Genomic DNA, 8,562 nt, shown 5'->3' on the forward strand with positions numbered 1-8,562 from the left:
AATGACGGGTTAGTTGAAGACTCTAGCTATGCACCCTAAGCCTTGGAACAAGCATCAAACAACTAGACCTAATCAAACAATGAAAATGCCAAATATATAGCAAGTGCATAGAGAAAATGATGTCTTTATTTCATCCACAATAATTACATTAAGCCACTAGCCATTACAAGTAGGCATTTCAACAATTAATAGATTTAAGTAAAGGATTCTAATTCACAGATTCACGGGTCTTTACTTGAATCCAAAATCTTGAAGGATTAGATTGCTTCTTATTGAAAACTTCAACAGGATATTACATTGCTTTTCTCATCTGAAGTTGATTTATCACATCTTTTAATGATGCTCTTGATTTATAAATACTAATGGCATATTAGTCTCTAATAAATTTTATTAGGCCCCCGCCTCGAACTCCACAAAATGAGTTCTTACTATTGTTCGTTCTTGGATTAGTCTAATTTGGTTTCCCAAGTGTTGGCTCACATTAAATGCTAGAGACCCAAATATTTTATGTTGGTTGGTTAACATTGTATTCAAGTAAGTTATAGGTGTTTAGTGTGATAATAGAATTATAAACTTGTAAACAAGATAAAACCCTTGTGAGGACTACTCAATAAGACTAGTTTCTATTTAATCTATTGTTCTATTTGTTGGCAATTGACATGCATTCGGTGGATCTTAGTGCATTGATGCTGGATTAGGGTTGTCATTGATGACAACTCTTCATGGAAATCCTATCCGATAGTTAATCGGTGGAGAAAGTGATCCAGTAATTTGTCTCCGGTATTTCAGGGTAAGTAGAGCAGTTTTTGGTCCGAAAGCTTTCTGATGATTGTGGTGGTGAGATTCGTGCATGGGATGATAGGGCTGACATATAGAAATCATTTGGACGCTATTTGGTTGATCCGCATATGTTTTTGGTGATCCGGTTCAAGCCGACTCATGATTACACGTTACATTATAGGCCGACTTGATAATTGTTTATTTTGTGATTGCGGATGTATAAGACTGGTGTAGAAGATCTTTTTCATGGATGGTATGGTGTGATATGAACAAGTAGAGATCGAAAAACCCTTTTGGCGCAGTTTCATGTGCGCATTCTTGATCGGGTAGTTGATTGAGAAGCAGAATAGAGAAAAATAGCAGAGGTGGTACAGCCAAACTCCCTGCACTTAATCATAACTCATCTAGGCATTGTTTGAAGCTATTTTGGAGTTCAAACAATTTAGTCATCATTGTAATTGATTTGTAAGTCAGTGAGACTTCCATATTGTAATTAAACATTTGGTTCTAGGCAGTGTGCCTGAATGTAAGTGCATTCCCCTCATGTAATATCTATGTACTTTTGATCACAGTATATGGATATTGTGGGTTCCAATCCCACCCTGGTTTTTCCCTTTCTGGGTTTCCACGTATAAATATTGGTGCTATGATTCTGTGGTTGATTCTCTTATGTTTCTTCATTTTACTTTCCTGCATTTGCTTCCAGTGGTTTGAAAATAAGTTTGAAAGTTTATTTGCCGGTAGAGCACTAATTCAACCCTCCTCTCAGTGTTCCTTGATTACAACAATTGGTATCAGAGCCTATTTCCTCTTAGGAAGCCTAACCGCTTGAGAAAGGTCCGAGAGATTGAATCAATGGATTTCGGTTTATAAAGACAGCTTTGTGTGGCACTTGAGGATCTTGATGCAACAAGAAATGAAATAAGTTCCTTAAAGAGAAACCTGGATGTAGCTGAAGATTTCATTGATGATTTGAAGGATCAGGTCAATACATCAAGAGACAAGAGAAAAGAGCCGATGGACAAGTTGAAGTAGAAAGGAGATCAAAACATGGAAAACCAAGACAAAGCTGATGAATGTGATAAACTTGCTAGAGAGAATGTTGTATTAAAGAATGAGATGCAATCCATTGTGATGAAGTTGACTAAGGAGATTGAAGACCGAAAGAAGAATAGAGAAAACTTGACTCAATCATTGAAGGACATATCAGATGAATGCTTTAGGCTTACCTATGAGAATGATCCATTGAAGCTTGGGTTGACTCAATTAAGGAATAATGGTCAAGAACTTGAGAGACAAATTCTTGTCCTAAGAGATGAACTTGCTACTGCAAATGAATACAAAGACAAATTCAATGCTAGCTTAGCAAGGCTTGATGAGATGCTGGAAAGTCAGAGACATGAAAAAGACATGCAAGGACTCGGATTTGAGAAAAGTGAATCCTCCGGATCTGGACAAAACAATGCAAAGCTAATCATAAGAAGAGCAAGAATTCTCCAATAAGAGAGCCTAATGCCCCTAAATTCAATGGTAGATGTTTTACTTGCAATAAATTTGGTCATATGGCAAATCAATGTAGAAGTAGGATGAATAATGGAATGAACAATATGAACAATGGTCTTGCCTTTACCGATCAGTTTTTCATATGCAATAATTTTGGTCACAAGTCAAACATGTGCAGAGCAGTAATGAACAATTTTCAGAACAAGAGATGTTATGCTTGTGGGATGTTTGGACATATCTCTAACCAATGTAGGATGAGACCAAATCAAATGAATTTAAGACCTATGTAGAGAAATGTTGTTTGTTGTGTATGCAACAAAACTGTTCACATTGCAAAGTACTGTAGAAGCAAGAATAATGATCTGATAAACAAAGGAAAATCAAATGAGAAAGGCAAAGCAAAGGTATAAGAGATCAAGAACAAGCATGAGAAGATGTGGGTCAAAATAGATGAATCCAAGTCAGATAGTGAATCTGCACCTAAATCCGATGTAGGATCTTCATCTGGTAACTAAGGCTTTCGGCCTTAGGGGGTGGCATTTTCATGCACAATCTTGCAGAACCCACTGGAGAGACCTGTGATCGATCAAGGTTGATTGCAGATGCTTGGAGATGATTATCCAGAATTATTCATGCCAATCTTGGAATTCAGTGAAATGGATTATACTGAACAGGTCATCTGGTTGAACTTTGCAGTTGCATTTATTTCATCTTAAAGTTAGGGTTTGCAAACTTAAAAAGGGTGATTTATGAATCACTTCTCACATTGTGAACGAAGAGTTGAAATCGCAGAGCGAGGCGAACCAGATTTCAAGGCGATTAGAAAGCTTGAGGTGATCCGTCAAGGAGTTATTGTGCATTCGACAAAGGAAAAAGGTATTACCAAAGCGTTTGAACCCTAAATTTCTTGAAATGGTGTCTTCTTCTGTTGATACACCTTTAGTAGTAGTATTTTTTGAGAGAGAAAGGTTGCAATTCAAAAGGCACCCATTTAAGTCTGTTGAAGATGACCCCAATGGTGCTTTTTCGTTTGTTTCCTACATAGTTTTGCATGTTAACGATGTGAGGGCATACTTTCATTGTTTGATTGCGGAAACCGGAAACAAAGACATCCTAACCTTGTATACTGACCACATAATGGATGAAGTTGGGAAACCCAAGTTGAAATATGCATAGTTGCAGAGGAAGGGTTTCACGCAGTTTGTTTATTTCTCGACATTCGATGAAGATGAATGGGTGAGGTACATTATGAGTCGTGTGCACGATGAGTTTATCTGGCTGGAGAAACCATACAAAATAACCAAGCAGGCAGTCCATGTAGTCACATGCCTGAATCAAACTAGTGGAAAACCTAATATGAGGAAGATGACAAACCCTACCATCACAAAAGCTAATCGGTGCTCAATTTGACAGTAGGTCAATGCACAATTGATGATATCTTGGAGCATGATGTTAAATTTGTATCGATGATTATTGGCTATAAAGTTTACCAATCTAGCAGATTGAATTTGGTCTTCGGTACTACAATTTATGCAGCATATCAGATGGTGAAAGAAGACATGCAATATGATCTATGTTTAGTTCTTCTTGAAGAGCTCTTGAGCAATTTGAAGAAGATCAAAACTGACAAGAAGAATGTTTTCAAATTCGGTTCACTAATTGCTTGTCTTACACTGTACTTCATGAATGAGATCCCTGAGACAAACAAAGTCCAATGGGCTTATGACTTACCGGTAGCAACTCATACCAAACAAGGTTTGCAGAGATTGGGAAACACAAAAAATCAGACAACTGCCCTGTGGAGCTTCTTTAAAACCTTCTAAGGCAGAATGAAGAACATAGTAAGAATTCCTAAGGAAGTGGTGGAAAAATATGCTGACACCATTTGTTTCAAGGTGGATAAAGACCAGTGCCATATGGAGGCAGTAGAACCTAGGACAACGTTGATAATGCCAATGGGAGGTAGATGTTCAAACTCTTGAAGGATATGCTCAACACCTTCTGAGAAAACTGGTTGACCTCCAAGAAGAAAAAATTGGCATATTCAAGCAGAAAGACATGGAATTGCACAAGAAATTCACTCAACCAGAAAGGATGAGAAAAGTAACAAAGATGGCAGAGGCAGTGGCTGAGCAGATTGGTTTCACCAAAGAAGTTATCAAGGCGGCTAAGGAGAAAACACATGTGGAATCTAAGAAGTCTAAGACTAGGCCGGTTTCTTCCCAGGCAAAGCCTAAGGAAACTAAGTCTTCTCCTACTCCGATGAAGTCATCCACAACATAAAGATCATCCATAAAAGGAGTATTGAAGTTGTAGCAGAAGCCTAAAAGAACTTATATAGCTATATCTCGTGTTGCTTCTGACACCGAGTCAAATGAGGAAGTAGAGAAAGCAAAGAAGAAAGGAGAATTTGTAAGGGTGATTAGGAAACCTCAATCTGGTGGTGCTCAGTTGAGCAAGAAAACACAATCTAAACCCTCTCTAACCGGCAGACCTAAAAGGGGAAGAAGGGTAAGAACAATATTTGATAAGGACCTTGAATCTGGTAAAGTAAAAGGTAAATATACCTTTATTCCTCCATTCACTGCAAAAGAGTTGATTGATGAAATTGTTAAGGATGGTAATATTAAGAATATAAGTGTATACTATGATGATTTTGATGAAAATGAGCAAAGGGAAGTTGAGGAAGTTGTTGTATTGCATCTGCATAACTTCAACAAGTCATTAATTGAACTAGAACATAGCATTTCGAAGGATTTGTATAATATTCTTGATGCTAGAAGAGTAATTGCAAGCAAACTAGATAAAGAAATGAAAGAGCGTGAATTGATAAATATCAGTGCTTGCATATCTCAAGAAGAAGTTGATAGACTTATGGAGTTGGCCAATCGAAAAGAATTCAGAAGCAAAAACAGAGTAAACAAACTCATGGTTGGCAGGGTTGAAGAAGTAAGAAAATGAACTAAAGAAATATGGAAAAGGTTCTTAAAGGTCAATCAAGTGCCAATCAATGATGACGAATCTCAGAAGAATGACACCTCTCATCTGGTAGACTAGACCCATTCAACCCTTGAGACAACAGACAATCAGAATCCTTTGGTTGATCATTCAGAGATGGTGGAAATGAAAGGTGAAGAAACAAAAGAGACATCTAAAGTTGATTCTGCACCAAGTGGTGACACCAGTGCACAAGTTGTAGAAAAGGTTAAGGATAAAGAAGCAATTCTTACTGAGCAGGAACAATATGTGGGAAAAGAAGAAGTAGGGAATGACAAGTTGCAGGATAAGGTATAGGAGAAAGGAGAGAAAACTGACAATGTCCCGGTAGTCATGGGAATTGACACTCCTAGGGACAAAGGGAAAAGAGTTCTCCCACAAATCTCCATTAATTTTGACAAACCTCTTGATATTGGTAAGATGTCTCTAGTAGAAAGGTTAATGGTAGCTGCAGTAGTCCAGGCTCAAGCTAGTTAGGACTTGGTAAAATTTGAGATTGAGGACAAGAAGCTGATTGAGATGTCTGTCTTGGGAATCCCACAGATACTGAGAGGGGGGGGTGAATCAGTATCTAACCGGTGAGTAGAATTTCTTGAATTAAAACATGCAGAACATATTATAATAGTGTACCGGTATGCAAGAAATAATGCAATAAAGTGAATCAAGAACATCCACATGAAAAGCACACCATAACACAAGGTTTTAACGAGGAAACCCGGTGTGGGAAAAACCTCGGTGGGATTTGTGACCGACAATATTCACTCACTGGCCAATAAGAGAATATTACTTACAATAGGGGCTTGCACATGCAAGAAGGCCAATTGCCTAGAGCTCACTGCTCAATGGGAAGTCTCACTGACTTACAATGAGGATTATACAAATCCAATATCTTATACTGCTTTACAATAGCATCTATAATGCCTGATCCAGTATCGGTTGCTGCTCTGCTTCTTACATAAACCCTTAGCCTATATTTCGCATAAAAGGTCTACCTAATATTTTTCCTTAACGCTTCCTCACTCATACCAAATGTCTACAGTGATCTCTTTTATATATAAGAGTCATTTTACAATTTGCCAAGTCAGCTTACAAAGTTTTTACAATAATAAACAAAATATAATATAACAAAATCCTGTCAGCCTCTGTGTCGGTGCCGGTGTCCTGAGTGTCGATGTAGAGTGTGATCTACTGATGCCGGTATAATGCCTTTGCCGGTGCCATAGGATTGCAAGGTTGCCATCAATGACAAAACCTTCAATCACATACAATGTCTCATTGGAATGTGCATATGCCAACAGTCTGTAGGTGTTCTACAAAAGGTGGTACCAGAAGTGCATCTAGATCCAAACTCCAATACCTTTGGTAAGCTCTTATAGTTAATTAACAATATCAGTACCAATTTTGAATCACTGGAGAAAGAAACCACCAAGAAGGTATTGGATAGATTCAAGGAGGTGAGAATGTAGACCTTTCGGAAAATGATTGAAGATAACAGAGTTAGATTAAATAAAGGACTGCAGACTATCTCTGAGGTATTGAGTGAAGGTGGTAAGATATACAAATCATGCCTTTCACTATCCAAGTTCACCTTAGATATTGATAAGAAGATAAGTGTTTGCCAGGGAAAACTTGATAATATATCTCAGACATTTGATTCCAATGTTGCCCTTGCCAGCGATATAGAAGGTTAGGTGATGTCTCTTACTGATCAAATCTCGAGCCTTAATTCAGAAAAGGAGAGAATTCTGAGGTGAGTAGGTGAGCTCCAGGACCTTATTGCTCCCTGGATGGACAGCATGTTGAGCAATAAAGTTGATTGCTTGAAGACAGTGGCTCAACCTATTCTATCTGAATTGAAGGATGTGGAACTTTATGCCTATGTTTTTCAGTGCATTCATTACAGTTTTGGATAACTTGAAGAATGGGTGGGACACTCACTTAGGATTTTTGAAGACCATTTTTGCGGATATCTTCAAGTATGTATAGAGCATCCGGTATAGACCCTTGTATATAAGTTTTGGTGCAATCACTCCATCTTTGGTATTGCTGTCAAAGGGGGAGAGTAGAGTGAAAACTATACAGAGAAGGATAAATGTTTTTGGGATTGATATAGGATTTTGGCTTTTTGGTCTAAGGGGGAACCTTAGAAATTCTAATCTAGTGTACAGGTTTCAACACTTAGTCATTTTCACGAGTGTTGCCATCAATGCCAAAGGGGGAGATTGTTGGCAATGGACACCCATCCATTGGATCTTAGTGCATTGATGATGGATTAGGGTTGTCATTGATGGCAACTCTTCATGGAAATCCTATCCGGTAGTCATGGTTTTTGGTAACCGGTGGAGAAAGTGATTCGGTAATCTGTCTCCGGTATTTTAGGCTAAGCAGAGCAGTCTTTGGTCCAAAAGATTTTCGGTGATTGCGGTGGTGAGATTCATGCATGGGATGATAGGGTTGACATATAGAAATCATTTGGACGCTATTTTGTTGATCCGCATATGTTTTTGGTGATCCGGTTCAAGCCGACTCATGATTACACGTTACATTATAGGCTGACTTGATAATTGTTTATTTTGTGATTGTGGATGTATAAGATTGGTGTAGAAGATCTTTTTGATGGATGGTATGGTGTGATATGAGCGAGTAGTGATCGAGAAACCCTTTTGGCATAGTTTCACGTGCACATTCTTGATCCTATAGCTGATTGAGAAGCATAATAGCAGAGGTGGTACAGTCAGACTTCTTGCACTTAAATCACAATTCATCTAGGCATTGTTTGATGCTATTTTGGAGTTCAAACATTGTATTCATTATTGTAATTGATTTGTAAGTCAACAAGACTTCCATATTGTAATTGAACCTTTGGTTCTAGGCAGTGTGCCTGAATGCAAGTGCATTCCCCTCATGTAATATTTATGTACTCCTGATCACAATATATGAATATTGTGGGTTCCAATCCCATCATGGTTTTTTCCTTTTCGGGTTTCCACGTAAAAATATTGGTGTTATGATTTTGTGGTTGATTCTCTTATGTTTCTGCATTTTACTTTCCTGCATTTGCTTCTGGTGGTCTGAGAATAAGTTTGAAATTTTATTTGCCAGTAGAATACTGATTCACCCCCCCGTCTCAGTGTTCCTTGATTACAACACTCTTATGTTGTCCATCTTGTTACTCGTATATCAATAGTGGTATCCAAACGGTAGGTGAACACTCAAACTAGCTCAATGATATAAGATTCATCGTAATACCAAAAACTATAGGACTTACCTCATTGGATCATT

The sequence above is a fragment of the Cryptomeria japonica genome, chromosome 4 (assembly GCF_030272615.1).
Source record: "Cryptomeria japonica chromosome 4, Sugi_1.0, whole genome shotgun sequence".
In the NCBI taxonomy this organism is placed as follows: Eukaryota; Viridiplantae; Streptophyta; class Pinopsida; order Cupressales; family Cupressaceae; genus Cryptomeria; species Cryptomeria japonica.